This window comes from Nuphar pumila, chromosome 7, assembly GCF_984573655.1.
Source record: "Nuphar pumila chromosome 7, dmNupPumi1.hap1.1, whole genome shotgun sequence".
In the NCBI taxonomy this organism is placed as follows: Eukaryota; Viridiplantae; Streptophyta; class Magnoliopsida; order Nymphaeales; family Nymphaeaceae; genus Nuphar; species Nuphar pumila.
The window spans coordinates 26778191-26795976 of NC_143255.1; the positions used below are offsets into that span (position 1 = coordinate 26778191).

At 43.4% G+C, this 17786-nt stretch overlaps 1 pseudogene; it reads left to right on the forward strand.

Moving 5' to 3' along the window:
* The first annotated feature begins 2448 nt into the window (after positions 1-2448).
* On the forward strand, positions 2449-9426 carry LOC149831621 (putative ribose-5-phosphate isomerase 3, chloroplastic; annotated as a pseudogene).
* The last annotated feature ends 8360 nt before the right edge of the window (positions 9427-17786 follow it).

A 17786-nucleotide genomic window follows, 5' to 3' on the forward strand; every position in this document is an offset into this window, starting at 1 on the left:
ATGTTGAATGCATGAAAGCAATAAAAGTGATAGATATAATGAATTTTGAAATAGTTTGTGCAACCGAACAATCAATTAGTGGTAACAGTTATCACGTCGATGGTGAAAAATTGAATGATATCGATGACGATGACTATATAATGTCGATGAGAGAGGAGGAAGACAGTGATGACATGAGACAAATGGCATTTGAGAAGTCAAACCCTTGGTATGTTGTATAACTTATATGAACATTTGTTGGATAATATAGCATTTTTTGTTATTACACTAATGAGACGTGGTTTGAATATGTTCTCGTTCGATGGATCCTCCTATAATAAAGAATAATTGAAAATCATGGATCCTCCTATAATAAAGAATAATTGAAAATCATTGAAACAAAGACATCTCATTTTATTAATGACTTGCGTAACGAATAACTTAATGATTGTGAATAGTTCCAGTGGCTAACAACATGCTCAAACGATCGAGAAATTACTTTCGACAAAAGGTTTAATGATATTTAGCACTGTCGTAAATTTTTGAAAGATCATGTGATCAGGAATAACTATAAAGCAAAAATTTGTAAGAGTTACAATAACAAAGTCTTTATCGTATGCACGAGAAAAAATCTACAGATGACAGTTGATTGCCCATGAAAGATCCATTGCATAAAGGTGCATGGAGCAGAGTTCTTTCAAGTAAAGAAGTATCAAAACAAGTATAAATGTGATGGATCATTAAACAACCTTGTAGTAAAAAAAAATGCATTTCAAATGAATTTCAAGTGTTATTCACAAACACATGCATGACAACCTAAATATAACTACAAGAAAAATCATAAATGACATCATTTGCGAGGAAGGTGTGTAGGTTACTTATAAACAAGCATGACATGGACAAAAATGAACTAAACAGACACTGTATGATTCATTTGAAGAGTCATTAAGGAAGCTTCTTGCCTATTTTCATCATTTAATGAAGATTAACCGATGATCACTAGGGTACATTGAGACCGATAAAAAATATCCTTTTGTCCAAGCATTAATGGGTTTTAAAATGATGCCCTCCAGTTCTTAAAGTAGATGGTATGTTCTTAAAAGGAAGATACATGAGTATATTGTCGTAGGCTTATAGTATTGATCCTTGTTGTGAGATATTTTTTGTAGCATTTATTGTTGTTGATAAAGAATTAAAAGACTCATGGGTATATTTTTTTTAAGCATCTAAAGGAAAAACTCATACACTTTGACAAATATAATCAGTGAATAAAACTTATAGTTACTTTAAATAGGTATGTAGGTCTAAAGTATGTTGTGCCTCAAACATGACCTATATGTCATGTTGGGTATTGCATGAAGCATTTGATGAAAAATTGTTTTAAGAAATTTGGTTAACAACTAAGTGTACTTTGGTAGAGTAAACTCGAGCAACTACGAGATGACAATGCAATAATTTTCTTCAAGAAAATTAAGAGCAAGAGGAAGTCGCATACAATTATATTGTCACTGACATAAAACCATAATTATGGGTTAATAGTTACTTTTCGGCGAAAAGATATGGGTGCTTAATGTCTAATATAGCAAAAAGCTTCAATTAGTAGATTCTCGTCATACATGACAAGCCACTAATTTTTCTTATTGAAAGTCTTTGTCTCATGTTGATGAAACTTAAAAAAAAAAAAAGATTATCGAGCAACATATGTCAATCGTTGTAGTGCCAAAGATAAAAGAAAAGCTAGAAGAAATGAAGAGAAAGACTCAACTACATGTGCAAGTAGTGTTGTAATATCCATAATTTTTCTAAGATTTATTTAGATTATCTGGCATTTAATTGAGAATTTATGAAATATTTAGATCTGAATCTCAGTGGAGATCCAAATTGATAACCCATGTGTTCAGGATTGAATCTAGTTGGTGAACCCAATTCAAAGTTGAATTGTTGAGTTTGGACCCGAGAGAAGATCCAAACTAAAACAAATTTATTATGAGTTTTGAGACTTTAGATTTGCTCAATATGGATCTATGTATGAATCGAGTTGAAAGGGCCAACCTGAATGGGTTTTGATAGAGTTTTGACCCATATAAGGGTTTAAAATACGCTGAGATAGGGTTTGGATCCAATTGAGACCCAAATTGATCTCACTTGAGTAGATTGGGATTTGGATTCATTTGAGACCCAAATGGATCTCGCGCGTATATATATATATAACTTTGCTCCCGCGTCTTATCCCCTCAAAAGCTACACAAAGAAAAAAAGAAAACAAAACATCGTGCCCCGTGTCCTATCATCGTGTCCATGTCGCATGCCTCAGCTCACCTTCCAGGCAGTACCTCCCTCCCAACAGTCCAACCCCAACCCAGATCCCAACCACCCAACCTTCCCTTCTTCCCCCCCTTAACCTTTCATCCCCTCATCATCAATTCATCCTCCCACCCACCAACCAATCCTATCACCACCGCCACCATCATGGCATCCCTCTCATTCATCTCCACCACTGCCACCACCTCCTCCTCTTCTCTCACCTTCTTTCGCTCCCTCCTTCCCTCCTCCTTATCACCTTCTTCATCTCTATCACCATCATCATCATCAACAAGGAGACCCATCACAACGATTCGTGCCTCCCTCTCCCAGGACGACCTGAAGCGCCTGGCCGCCGACAAAGCGGTGGGCTACGTCGAGAGCAGGATGGTGGTCGGCCTCGGCACGGGCTCCACCGCCGCCTTCGTGGTGGCAAAGCTCGGCGACCTCCTCGCCCGCAGCGAGCTCACCGACATCGTCGGCGTCCCCACCTCGAAGCGCACCGCCGAGCAGGCTGCCTCCCTCGGCATCCCCCTCTCCGTCCTCGACGACCACCCCGCCTCGACCTTGCCATAGACGGCGCCGACGAGGTCAACCCCGAGCTCAACCTCGTCAAGGGCCGCGGCGGTGCGCTCCTCCGCGAGAAGATGGTCGAGGCCGCCTCTGACCGCTTCGTCGTCGTCGTTGACGACTCGAAGCTCGTGGACGGCCTCGGCGGCAGCCGCCTCGCCGTCCCCATCGAGGTCGTCCCCTTCTGCTGGCGCTACAACCTCAACCGGCTCAAGGAGATATTCAAGGAGGAGGGTGTTAGGAAAGTTTTAAAATTGATGATTTCTTTCAACTAACAATGTTTTAAAAAGTTTAGTCCCATATCTAAGAGAAATCAGTTTTTCTAGTTGTTTAAATACAGACTTTGTTCTCTATTCTTTACTTTGGTAAGCCTTGTGTCCATGGGTGGCTTGCGAACATTGCTGCGCATCGTGCAGCAACGGACGCGCCGTTCGCGCGCACGCGTGCGCGCGCGCGTGCGTGCGCAAGGGCGCTTGAAGCGCAATGTGGCATTTTGATGGCGCACTTTGCACTTCGCACGCTCGCAGCGGTGCGAGGTGCATATGAGGCACAAATATCCGTTTTGAATTTTTGGTTTTGAGATATCTGGCTGTTTGAAAAGTTTTAATATCATTTATATTGAGTTTAAGGCGCTTTGTGACTGTTGGACAATTTTGGAGGCCTTTGATTAACAGTCAAAGGAGGGTGACCGTTCAGGTATCTTTTTGTCCTATTTTCAAACCGTTAGATTTATGGCCATTAATCTTATTTATCGCAAAACGTTTTGGCCTCTCTACAAGTCTATAAATTGTTCTATTTTCGCCTTTTGAAAATCATCAGAATCTCTGACTCTCCAGTTTTCTCCTTTCTTTCTTCTCGGTTTGGCTTGCAGAGTTCATGTGTGGTAGAGGTCATATGTTCTTGCGAAGCAGTGACTCTCTTGAGGTTCAAGCCTAGTTGTATCCTGGGAACTCAGTCGTAACAAAACCCTTTTTCGCATCTTCGGAATTTCTGGAGTGGGGCGATTGAAGTTCTAAAGATAGTGATCTTAAGAACGTGCCTCTAGGCTTGAAATCTCTTTTCATAAATCCAATTTTCACCAGGTTGGTATAACAATTTTAGAACTTCAATTATGGCCTCTGGTTCGACATCCAACTCCATCAATCTGCTTAGCCGTGACCTTGAAAAACTCGATCGATTTGATGGGTCAAACTTCAAGCGGTGGCAATCAAAGGTATCGTTCTTGCTGTCCGAGCTGCATATCGACTATGTCCTCAAAAAGCCCTGTCTCACTGTCGTTGCTGGAGAAGTTGAGACAGAAGAACAGAAGAAAGAGCGAGAGAAGTGGCATACTGACAACTACAGATGCAAAGCGCATATCCTGAACACTTTAGCCGATTCACTCTTTGACCTGTATTCACCATTGGAGTTGGCTGGAGAGTTGTGGAATGCTCTTGAGATCAAGTACAATGCAGAAGATGCTGGTAACAAAAGGTTTATCGTAGATCAGTATGTTAATTTTTCTATTGTTGATGATAAGCCTATACTTGCTCAAATTCATGAGATGCAAATACTGGCCTATAAGATCAAAGGAGAAGGTATGTATCTTGATGATGACTTCCAAGTTGCTGTCATAATTGGGAAGCTGCCAGATTTCTGGAAAGAATATAGGAATCACCTAAAACATAAAAATGAGAAAATCACTTTAGATGGCCTTCTTAAGGACATCCGAATTGAGGAAGAGACTCGTCTTCATGACAAAAAGAATTCGAGTCCTAAAGAAGGTTATCCTAAAGTGAACTTTGTTAGTAACAAGGGTGGCAAAATCATGAAAACCCAGAAAATCAAAAAGAATTTTGTGAAAGGGAAAAAGCCAACTGATAAAAAGAAAATTAGTTGTTATGTTTGTGGCAAGTTTGGCCATTTTGCTAGAGAGTGCAGAGAACGGAAGAGGACTGGTCCTAAGCCAAATGAGTCAGAGAAGAGGCTTGTTGCTGTAATCTCTGAAACCTTTATGGTTGCTGCAAATAAGGACTGGTACCTGGATACTGGAAGCACTGTTCATGTGGCAAACGACAGGAACTTGTTCAAGTCGTATGAAGTAGTGGGGGAGGGATGCAATCTCTTTATGAGAAACTCTTTCTCAACTAAAGTGCTGGGAAAAGGGAGTGTGGAAATTAAGTTCACCTCCGAGAAAGTCCTAACACTTGAGAATGTCCACTATGCTCCAGAAGTTCGAAAAAATTTAATCTCTGCAGATCTCCTGTCACGAAATGGTTTTAAGATTGTTATTGAGTCTGGGATTGTAACTGTGACCAAAGGAAAAATCTTTGTAGGAAAAGGGTTTGCCACTGGTGGTATGTTCAAGATGAGCATAAATGAAGCTACTACTTCAGTTTATATGGTTGACTCCTATTTTCTTTGGCATTCAAGATTAGGACATATAAATTCTCGTTGCATTCATAATATGAATAACTTTGGTCTTCTTCCTTGTCATGTTAGAATAGAACATAAACATAAGTGTGAGACATGCATTCAAACTAAGTTAACTAGACTCCCGTTTCCTAGTGTAGAAAAGAATTATAAATTGCTTGAATTAGTGCATTCTGATGTGTGTACGATGGATAATGTTTTAAGTCGTGGTGGCAATAGGTACTTCATTACCTTTATAGATGATTACTCGAAATTTTGTTATGTTTATTTGATGAAACATAAATCTGAAGCATTTTCCAAATTTCTTCTTTATCTTGCTGAAGTACAAAGTAGGTTTAAAACAAATATTGTACATTTAAGAACAAATAGAGGAGGTGAATACTTAGGAGAAGAATTTGATAAATTCTGTGGAGATAATGGCATTATCCATCAAACTTCAGCACCTAGAACTCCTGAACAAAATTGAGTAGCAGAAAGGAAAAACAGAACACTTGTAGAAATGATGAATGCTATGCTTCTTAATACGGGTTTGCATTCCAACTTATGGGGAGAGGCTATACTTTCTGCTTGTTATATTCTTAATCGAGTTCCTTGTTCCAAATCTGATAAATCACCTTATGAATTGTGTTTTGGTAAGAAACCTAATCTGAGTTATTTTCATGTTTGGGGTTGTTTAGCATATGTTAAAATTCCAGAAAATAAAAGGAAGAAGGTTGAACCTAAAGCATTTAAATGTGCATTTGTTGGGTATGATGAACATAGTAAAGCATATAGATTTCTGGACATTGTTAATGATGTGATTGTAGAATCTAGAGATGCATCTTTCATAGAACATAAAAATGCATTTGATTCTCTTCTTGATGGCAACCGGATTATAGTAGATGAACTTCCTGTAAATGACATGATTGAATATTCTAATGAATGTGTTGATGAACCAGAAACTGAAGTTAGACTCAGTAAACGCATTAGAAAATCAACTAATTTTGGTTCTACTTTTATACATATCTAATTGAGAATGATCCTGTGTCTTTTCAAGAGGCTATGTATTCTCAAGATGCTGCCTTTTGGAGAGAAGCTATTAATGATGAAATAGAATCAATTATGTCTAATAATGTTTGGAAATTAGTGGATTTACCAGTTGGTTGCAAAACTATTGGCTGCAAATGGATTTTCAAAAAGAAATTAAAAGCTGATGGTACAATAGATAAATTTAAAGCACGTTTGGTTGCAAAAGGCTTTAAACAAAAAGAAGGTATTGATTATTTTGATACTTTTTCTCCTGTAACCAGAATATCTACTATTAGAATTCTGATTGCCATGGTTGTCATATATAAGCTTCAAATCCATCAAATGGACGTGAAAATGGCCTTTTTGAATGGAGAATTAGATGAAGAGATATATATGGAGCAACCTGAAGGTTTTATAGTGCTAGGGCAAGAGCGCAAAGTTTGCAAACTTGAGAAATCCTTATATGGATTAAAGCAAGCCCCTAAGCAATGGCATGAAAAATTTGATAGTTCTCTTGTGCATAATGGTTTTAAAATTCATGATGCGGATAAATGTGTCTACAGTAAAGTAGATAGTAGCTCAATTATTATTATTTGTTTATATGTTGATGATATGCTTATTTTGGGTAACAATAGTGAATGCATAAATCAAACAAAAAGATTTTTATCTTCCTTGTTTTGTATGAAAGACTTGGGGGTTGCAGATGTTATTTTAGGAATCAAAATTATAAGAAATCAACATGGCATTGTATTATGTCAATCACATTATATTGAGAAAATTCTTACAAAGTATGGATATCTTAATAGTTCACCAACATGCACCCCATATGATCCAAATATGAAATTGACTCCTAATGATGGTGCTAGTGTTCAACAATTAAAATATGCCAGTGTTGTAGGTAGCCTTATGTATGCAATGAACTGCACAAGGCCTGACATTGCCTATGCAATGAGTAAAGTGTGTAGATACACTAATAATCCTGGTCATCAACACTGGAATGCAGTGAACATGATTCTTAGATATCTAAAGCATACTTTAGACTATGGAATTCACTATACCGAGCTTCCCGCTGTTATTGAAGGGTATAGTGATGCAAGTTGGAATACTGACTTTGAAGATTCCAAGTCTACGAGTGATTGGGTTTTTACCCTTGGAGGAGGAGCAATTGCATGGGGGTCTAAGAAACAGACCTGTATAACTCATTCTACAATGGAATCTGAGTTTATTGTTTTGGCATCTGCTTGTAGAGAAGCTGAATGGCTTAAGAATATGCTAGTGGATATTCCACTAGGTGAGAAGCCTATACCTGCTATTTTAATGTTTTGTGATAGCCAATCAGCTATATGTAAAGCAGGTAATATGAAATACAATGGGAAGTCTAGACATATTAGTCTAAGACACAGTTTTATAAGACAAATGATTGATGACAATATTATTTCATTGAAATATGTGAAGTCATGTCAAAATTTGGCAGATCCATTTACGAAAGGCCTTTCGAGAGATGTCATCAATAAAACATCGAGGGGAATGGGAATTAAGCCAATTAAGTCATCACCTAAGGATACCCAACCTAGAGCGCTGGAGATCCCACATGCATAGGTTCAATGGGAAACAAATTGGTGAATGACAGATATTGAGCATATTTATGTAAGCCCATTACTGATGTGTGCTCATGAGCTGTAACTAATATGAGGGTTGAGCTAATAGCTCTTAATGAGTTTGTAGGCCTTAAGGCTAAGGTGTGTGTTACAGTACACCTACACAAACTCACCTATATGAGTGTAGAAATGTGAGCCGTTTCTTATGAGAATTGGCAATTCTCTAGAGCACTCATGAATCTAGGAAAGCACAAGGCTCTAAATGTGCCAACATGAAATCCACACAATCGAACTTTTGGAAACCTATATATGATTGAAAACTCCGTTAACAATATAAGGAGCTAAGTTCAAGGTAAGTCCACTTAGCACCTTGGTTAATTTAGGTTTTCTTTCAAATAGTGGGGGTTCAAGTCATGCAGACACTCTCACTGATGCATAAGTTTCTATGCAAGCCAAATATATTTTAAAACTAGTGGGGGATTGTTAGGAAAGTTTTAAAATTGATGATTTCTTTCCACTAACAATGTTTTAAAAAGTTTAGTCCCATATCTAAGAGAAATCAGTTTTTCTAGTTGTTTAAATACAGACTTTGTTCTCTATTCTTTACTTTGGTAAGCCTTGTGTCCATGGGTGGCTTGCGGACGTTGCTGCGCATCGTGCAGCAATGGACGCGCCGTTCGCGCGCACGCGCGCAAGGGTGCTTGAGGCGCTTGAGGCGTAATGTGGCGTTTTGATGGCGCACTTTGCACGCTCGCAGCGGTGCGAGGTGCATATGAGGCACAAATATCCGTTTTGAATTTTTGGTTTTGAGATATCTGGCCGTTTGAAAAGTTTTAATATCATTTATATTGAGTTTAAGGCGCTTTGTGACTGTTTGACAGTTTTGGAGGCCTTTGATTAACAGTCAAAGGAGGGTGACCGTTCAGGTATCTTTTTGTCCTATTTTCAAACCGTTAGATTTATGGCCATTAATCTCATTTATCGCAAAACGTTTTGGCCTCTCTAAAAGTCTATAAATTCTTCTATTTTCGCCTTTTGAAAATCATCAGAATCTCTGACTCTCCAGTTTTCTCCTTTCTTTCTTCTCGGTTTGGCTTGCAGAGTTCATGTGTGGTAGAGGTCATCTGTTCTTGCAAAGCAGTGACTCTCTTGAGGTTCAAGCCTAGTTGTATCCTGGGAACTCAGTCGTAACAAAACCCTTTTTCGCATCTTCGGAATTTCCGGAGTGGGGCGATTGAAGTTCTAAAGATAGCGATCTTAAGAACGTGCCTCTAGGCTTGAAATCTCTTTTCAGAAATCCAATTTTCACCAGGTTGGTATAACAGAGGGTTGCGAGGCCAAGCTGAGGATGTCTGAATCGGGGGACTGGAAGCCCTATGTGACCGATAATTCGAACTACATTGTCGATCTCTTCTTCGAGACACCCATCCGCGACTCCCGCGCCGCCGCGGCGGAGATCGGCGGGCTCGAGGGCATCGTAGAGCACGGGCTCTTCCTCGACATGGCCACCGCTGTCATCATTGCCGGGGCCACTGGGGTTTCTGTCAAGACCAAGTGAGAATTTGGCCAGGAATTCGATTTGGGTAATGCCCTTTTTCTCGTTTTTCTTCAATGTTGTTGTTCTGGGGTCAGTTCAATTGAGGAAGGTGGGAGTGATTGGAAAGAGTTGAATCGACGGGGGAAATTGGCTTGTTGCTTCTTGTTGGCTGTTCAGTGACTAAACTGACTCTGTGTTCTAGTGGCATTTTTGTAATTTAGCAGGGCAATTGGGTATCGCCATTTACCCTGCAATTTTCTTTTATCAATTTGGGTATTTCACAGTTTTTCATATCCTTTTCACTATTTGGATCTTTTTGGTGAATAAGTTTCTATCTTCGATCACAAACTACTCCTGCTGCTGATGCTACTAATACTACAACTATTTCCTGAAAGAGAGGGCCTTCTCTTTTAGAAAAGGTGTCGTGCTTCTATGTGCAAGTATGGAGGAACCAACTAAAAGAAAATGAAACAACACTACTACTTCTGGATGTGAAGCTCGGTGTTCTGCCAAGTTGCAGCTCTTGATGTTTTTTGGTTTTAGAGTTGATATCCAACATAAACAAGAAGGGAATGTGAAGGACAACAGACCCCTAGATGGCAATATATTTAACATTGGTCTTTTGAACATTTACAGTTGATGACCAAAACAAACCAGAAGAGAATGTGAAGAACAAATGACACCTAGACTGGCAATGCATTTACCAACGGTATCCTTCCATGAATGGTAAACATCACTTCAGCTTGGTGTTTAGAGATTTTACTGAGACACTGAGAAAGTAGAAAAAACAACTCTTTCGTGTAAAACATCCTAATTGTTCTCTTCCATGCTTGCATCCATGAGTATGCAATGGAGAGCAAAAACATTTCATTTCATCAGCAATTCAGATTTCATACAGGGTTATAGGTCTTAGAGAATTCGACCTTCAGATAATTGAACAAATCCATGTTACATTTGAAAAACGGCTTCAGCAAGTCCAAAGCTTGGCAACAGGCAACCCCATCTTCGGCCCACCATTGCATGCACGTCAAATAGGATATGACGGTGAACTGTAGGCATCTTCATCAATTTGTTTAAGATGGAAATAGGATAGACATTGTTGCCATGATGTTGAAAGAACATTATTAGCATCTATATTTCCTGTATTATGTACATTGATATCACTAGCTTTGCCTCTCTCTCTCTCTCTAAAACTCCCGCCACTGAAACACCCGCTACCCACCAACATCCTCCGCCACTCAAACCCTCGCTACCCACCGATAACCCCCACCCCTCCGCCACTGCAACCCTAGCTACCTGACCAATCCATTCCCTGTTTGTCCCTGAACCCCTAAACACCCCTCCTCCATTTGGTCTGTTGCTCATCAAATAGTCCTCTGCTGCGGCCTCCATCCTCTCTCTCTGCTGCTCCTCTAATAGTCCTCTGCCAGTTTTGTTCGTATCCTGCTCCCATTTGCTGATTTTGATTCTGTCCAACGGGGGCTGATTTTGATTCTGTCCAACGGGCCCTGGAGGCTTCATCTCCCTCCCAGACGTAAGGACCGATTGCTTGATCTTCCTTCAGACAGACCTCCCCCTCGCCTCTCGTACCATCGGTCGAGGTTTTGGTCTTCCGAAGCCGTCGCCCACCAGGCCGCAGCCACTCGTGCAGTGCCATCGATCTGTGTCTCGCTGAGGTTTCCCACCAGCCACAACCACAGAGACCCTCTATGTAAGATTTTTTTTACATCTCGACCTCTCTCTTTCAATCTTTGCTACATTTCTATCTTTGTCCGCTCTCTCTCTCATCTCTTCTGGGATGAGGTTCGCGTGAACTTTCTGTGCCTGGCTCAATGCCATCACCTTCCCCCTTCGTCTGGGGCTTATGCCCCTCACTCTCTCTGCGGTCCAACCAGCTAGCCCTGTCTTCAATCCTAGAGGCCTTGAACGAATGGGGGCTCGCTTTTGCCTTGCGTCGTCGAGGCGTCCTTGTTGCCCTCCCATTCCGCCTATCGTTCCGTTTGTTTATTTCGCTTTCGGAGGTGTTGGCGTCTTGTCTGGCCTCCGGGTCGTTGTTTCCTCGAGACGTTCGTAGCTTCATGCGGGCCGTCAGGGTTGAAGCACTAAGGGCTTGCTCCATTGGTGCTCGTCTTCGAGCTCCTTTTTTCTACCATTGCTCTCCGTGTTCAGGCAGCTCCCACGGTTGGCAGGAGGTTTCGCCTTCTTGGCAACGGTCCTTCTCAAGAAGCATTTCTGGTTCGCGTCTCCTTCAGGCTAAGCCGGGTGACTGGTGGTGTGCCGCTTGTTTGGCGCTAAATTTTCGTAAGCGTCACACATGCCTTCATTGTGCCTCGCCCTTTCGCTCCAGGCGTCACCCGGTATGCAGGCGCTCTAGTGCTATCAGCCAGCCTCCTCCTTGCGATCGGGTTCCGTCCAAGGTTAAGAGCTCACGGTGCAAGGCCTCCTTCTCGCTTTGGGTGAGAGTTGCCGAACTGCAGAACCCCTCATCTTCCGTCCTGGCCATCAAGATCGGGTCTTTTTGGGTGCCAACGCGTATGCCGCTGTCATGCCCGATGTCGTTCATGGGTAAGCGATTTATGCTTGGTTCGAGTCGGGTCCGGCAAGGTGATCATCTAGCACAATTCGCCCCCCCTGGATCATGCGATACTTTGCATGTCTTTGCGCCATCGTGTGACGCCGCCGGATGTTCGGGATCTCCTTTCTGTGTTTCTTGCAAGTTTGGGAGGTCGCCTAGGTGCTCAGTGGGATTTGAGGGTGTTATGAGCTCTCCTAGCAGGCGTCTTTTTTCCTTTGCTAACCCTTTCTCTGTTACCCGAGGCATCTTTGAGGCCAGGAGAATGGTGGGTTGCCCCTTCGCTTTCCCTCGCCCTCGTGCTAGGTGTTCTTGCAATGGGAGGGTGCGGGGGTTTAGCGTCGCTCGAGGGTCGTTGCTATCTTTGGCCTTGGCGGCGCCGTCTTCGGTCGTTGCTAGGCTCTCGTGCCAAGCTGAGATCTCTGAGGGGTCGCGGAACGCTATCCGCTCGTCTTTCAAGGCTATATCGCCCGTGGGTCTTTTCCATGATGGTCCTCTGTTTCGTGTGTCGGCTTATATGTTGCAGCGTACTATCCGGCCTTTCTTGGGGCCTGCATGCAGTTTTTATCTGCCCCGTTCAGTTCCCATGCTGTTGTCAGATTTCGTCGCCTATCTTTTGAGGGACTCGAGAGCCGGTATGGATTGGTGCCTTTGGGGGCCGCCCCGAGGTGCTTGGGCAGCTGGGGCATGTCTGGGGGGTGGTGTTTGCGACTATCATCCTTTTGTTTCACTCCCTATTGATGAGTTGTCTCGAGGCAGTGGGCTCGTTTGCGGGGGGGTATGGCGATGTTATCAGGTCTGTTAGGCTTCGATTGCCCCCCAACTGGTTTTTGAGGGATCCGAGACTGGTTGATTGGTGCGATGCATCCTTGCTTTTAGTGGCAACGAGAGCTCTGGGCCTTGGCGTCTCGGTGGCTTCTAGGGCTAGGGGCTTTGGCGTCTCTCCTTCTATCGAGGTTTGCTCTGGTCGGGTGTGCTTGCCTCGGTCATCGACTCAGGTCTCGACATGTGTAGTATCTGTGGGGATTTCCTATCGGCGTCTGCATGGTGATCTGGCCCCGCCTAGTATACGTTGCTTGCTCGTACAGGGGTCCTCGTTCGTGGTGTCGGCTATCGGTGATCGTTGCTGCCCCTATCCGTTATGTCGAATTCCATGCAGTTTCATCCCTACACCCCCTTCCTTCGCAGCAGTTGGACCACACTCATCTCCTATCGTGCTACATCCACTCAGGGAGTCAGGTTTCGGTGGGCAAGATGTTCCTTCCGTTCAGCAAGCGTCTTCAGTGGTCGATCAGTATTCTCAATGCAACCACCTATATTCTTTTTTGGGTTGTTCAGTGGACGTAGCAGCTCAGCGTCTTCATCTATCGCTCTCTCAGTTGCAATTACACAACATCTCTGTCATGATGGAGGAGTCGTTCGCTGCTATCTTTGAGGATTTGCCGTTGGTGGACGTTGGTGCTTTTGATCCTCCTCCAGTCTCCGCGCTGTCCTCGTCGACGATCGGAGAGAGCTCTCGGTCGGGGCGAGAGGGCGCCTCACTTAGGGGTAGGCGACGGTCTTCGAAGGTCTCTGCATCTCAGGTTGGGGTATCTCCAAGGCGTTCGGCGCGGATCCGCTCTCCGCGGGGATTTCCTGATTTATTGACATGAAGATTCTATGCTGGAATATCAGGGGCTTGAATTGCCCCCAAAAACGCATGTTCCTTGCTAGTTGGATCCGACAGGAAAACCCTGATCTTGTCGCTATTTGTGAAACCAAGATGGCAGAGGTTTGTCGCTCAGTAGTATCTGAGATCTGGCGTGACGCAGTTTCTTTCTTCAAGCCATCGTTGCTATTTGCAGGTGGTATCCTTGTCCTTGGGAGGCCGTCCCTTGGAGTCTATCAGCTGGATAAAGGCACGTTTTCTCTATCCGTCGCCATTCCCCTTCCAGCTAAGCCGATGCCAGCAGTGGTCACCATGGTGTACGGTCCGCACCGCCCGAGCCGTCGAGAGGAGTTTTGGGAGGACCTGAATAGGATCCTTCTGTCTTTCGGGGACCAGCACCTCATCATGGGTGATTTCAACTGTCTGTTGTCCTCCTCCGACTCGAGTAATCCCATCTCCTGCTCGGCTTCTATGCTTGGGTTCCAAAGTTTCATTCAATCGAACCAACTGTATTCTGTTCCGCATCATGGTGAAGCTTTCTCTTGGTCCAATCGTCGCGCTCGCCCATGCTACCGCTTGCTTGACCGTGTTCTCGTCTCTCCTGTTCTGCTGGCCTCGCTACATGACCTCTCTTGTTGTCTTCTCCCTCCATCTGTCTCTGACCATAGTCAGTTGGTCATCCGATGGGGGCATGTTTTTTCCCGCCACATCAAATTCAGATTTGAGCAATGGTGGATCACGGAGCCAGATTTTGAGTCTGTAGTCCGTCTATCTTGGTGTGGCTCGTGCACCGCAGCTAGGGCGGCTACTCGTTGTGTGGTTAAGTGTCGCCGCTTGGCTCGAGCAATTAAATCATGGCTTATCTCGAGGCATATCAGTAAATTTCAGCATATAGAGGATTGGGAGCGTGAGCTGTCGTCGATCCACCAGTCTCTCTCAGACTCAGCCTCCATGTCGAACTTAGGTATTGCCTGCCTGAATGCTAGATCTGCAGAGCTGACTCTGCTTTTACGGTCGTGGCGCATGAAAGAGGAGATCCGGTGGAGGCAGCGGTCTCGTGCTATTTGGCTTAAAGCGGGTGACGAAAATACTCGTTTTTTTCACTCTGTTGCCTCTCATAGGCATCGGAGGCATGCCATCCCTTCCATATGCATTGAAGGTGTTTACCACTATGGGGATCAGGTTCTACCAGCGGTGACTGATTTCTTCATCAAGCTTTATGCCAGAAACCCCTCGGCTGGTGGGTCGATGGGTACGAACTTCATTCGTTGCTTCGACCATGCGTTATCCAAGTCTTTGCAAGTGCCCTTTTCAGAAGAGGAAATATTTGCGGCAGTTACAGCTTTGTCCGGGTGGAAAGCCTCTGGTTTTGATGGTTATCCTGTGGACTTCTATCGCACCTTTTGGACGTGTGTTAAGGGTGATATTCTGAGTATGTTCGCTGAGTTCCACCGCAACAGTCGGTTACCATCTATCTATCATCTGGCCATTGTATCTCTTATTCCGAAAGATGCTACGTCGGTGGACATAGCGCGGTACCGTCCTATCTCGGTCTTAGGGGGAATCTATCGGATCATCGCCAAGGTATTGGCTACCAGGATGCGATCTGTCGCTAATCAGATCTTTTCAGATGCTCAATTTGCCTTCATTCCCCATAGACGGCTGCAACATTCATTTATTTTGGCCACAGAGGTGGTTCACTCTATGAAGTCCAGTGGGAGGCCGTTCTTTACTCTTAAACTTGACTTCCACAAAGCGTATGACTCGGTGCACTGGCCTTTTCTCTTTCACATGTTGGAGAACTTTGGATTTGGTCGGCGCTTTTCTAGCTGGGTGCGTGAGTTGGTCACTAATGCACAATCCCAAATTCAGATTAATGGGGCCTGTGGTAAGCAATTCAAGGTTGGGCGTGGTATTCGGCAATGATGCCCCTTGTCCCCTCTGCTTTTTAACGTCGTTTCTGAAGGCATTGTAGTCTTGCTCAAGAGGGCTGTGGGGTGTGGTTTTATTAAGCCACTAGGAGTTCAGGAGTTTCAGAGCAATATTCTTACTTACGCAGATGATATGATTGTGTTCGGCGTTGGATCCATCGAACAGATGTTAAGAGTCAGGCTCATCATCCTCTTCTTCCTATCGATGTCGGGCCTCTCGCTAAACAATGATAAGTGTTGCATGTCCATGATCAATGTTCCTCCGCATATGCAGGCCATTGGGCAGAAGATCTTTCAGTGTGCCACTTCGGATAATTTCTTCTCCTACCTTGGTCTGCCGCTTCAGCTCTCACGGATTCCATCAGTTGCTTGGAACGCCACTCTCCAAAAGGTTCAGACTAAAATTTCGACTTGGCAAGCCTCCTACCTCTCGATTGCCGGCAGACTTACTCTCATCAAGCATGTTTTAAATGCGATGCCAGAATTTATTATGTCTATGTTCCTTATGCCTGTGGGGATAAATAAGAAGCTCTCTAGAGTATTGACCAGGTTTCTGTGGTCTGGGCAAGGTAACAATAAAAAACATCACCTTGTGGGTTGGGAAACGATAAGGCTACTGCAGAATAGAGGGGGTTTGGGGATTTCAGACCCTAGGTTAAGAAGTATTGTTCTGGTTGTTAAGCAAAGTTGGCTTGCACATCAATCGGGGTCCCCTTGTGCGAATTTCCTTCAGGCTAAATATGGATCAGTGGAGTCTTTGTTTGGGGGTCAGCACGCAATTAGGTCGCCCATTTCGCATCTGCGGAGATCGTGGATTCAAGCTTGGTCTGCTGTGTGGGGTGGTGAGGGCGATGATGTCGCTCAGAGCCAGTTCCTTTGTAGAGCGATCACCCCGAATGGCTCCGTCCGCACTAAAGATACCTACCTTTCTCTCCTTCCGGCAGGTGTGAATCGGTTTCATATGAGAATTATCTGGGGCAAAGGTCCTCCTCCGAGAACACGCTTCCTTGCTTGGCTTATTTTGCATGATCGGGTGCAGACGGATAGCTTCCTTAAGTCTATAGGTTTCTGTATTGTGAGTAAATGTGTTCTCTGCGAGAGGGCCGAGGAATCTGCGTTGCACCTATTCTGGGAATGTCAGGTCTTTCAAGATATCTTTAAGGTTACCTGGAATAAACCAGTCGTGTCCGTGCGCCAGGAGTCTTTCGCTGTAGACCTCTTGTGGGGACCCCAACCAGTTCGTAGATGTAAAAGTTGGCAGATCATTTGGAGAACTTGGTTGCTCTCTTCCTGGTGGGCCGTTTGGATGTCGCGCAACAATGCTATTTTCAGGCAGACCCCGGTTAATTTCAACAAGTTAGTAAATTATATTTTGGCGGATGTATACGCATCGTTACGCATATGCCTTCCGGATCTTCAACGCCACTTGCCGCTAAGGCCTCCCCCGGATCCAGACTGATCGCCTCGGTTTTTATTTGTATTTTATATCTATTTTTGGCTTATGTGTTCTTTGTCTTGTTTGTCGGTTTCAACGGCTGTTGAACCGGTTGTAATGTTGATATCTTTGATTAGGCTCTCTCTCTCTCTCTCTCTCTCTCTCTATATATATATATATATATATATATATATATATATATATATATATATATAATTGTGAGAACATTATTGGGATCTTGCAGTTTGGATAGATTTATGCCATGGATTTATTCACTTGATTAGCAGTAATTATAATATCAGCCTAGGGATGCAAACGGTTCAGTTTTCAGATCAGAAAATACATTGGAAAGTCAGATCCGGAACAGCCTAAATTTACAAAAGCCCCATCCTGAATCTTAACCGTTTGCAACACTATATCAGCCTGAGCAAAGTCAAAATTCTCTGTTGTTGAAAAGGTCTGTACCATGTAACAGGGTCCTTATGAAAATAGGTTGTGGCATCCTTTTAGAGGACATGGGTATATGCATTTACTTGTATGCATGATTCATAATAATTCTAAAATCAGCATGATTGAATAAAAACCTAGATTATTGAAATGTGGTAAACCATGTCAGAGTCCAAAAATGGACCACGTTCCACCTTGTTTAATAATTTTCATATTTTGTCTCTATGAAGTTTTTCCTGGGAATCTTTTATTGAGAAATCCTTCTTTATTTGGTTTGAGAGCCCAAATTTTGTTATTTCCACAGAATAATTGTGATTTCTTTTGGTTTTAAATGCGTTTCGGAAACAC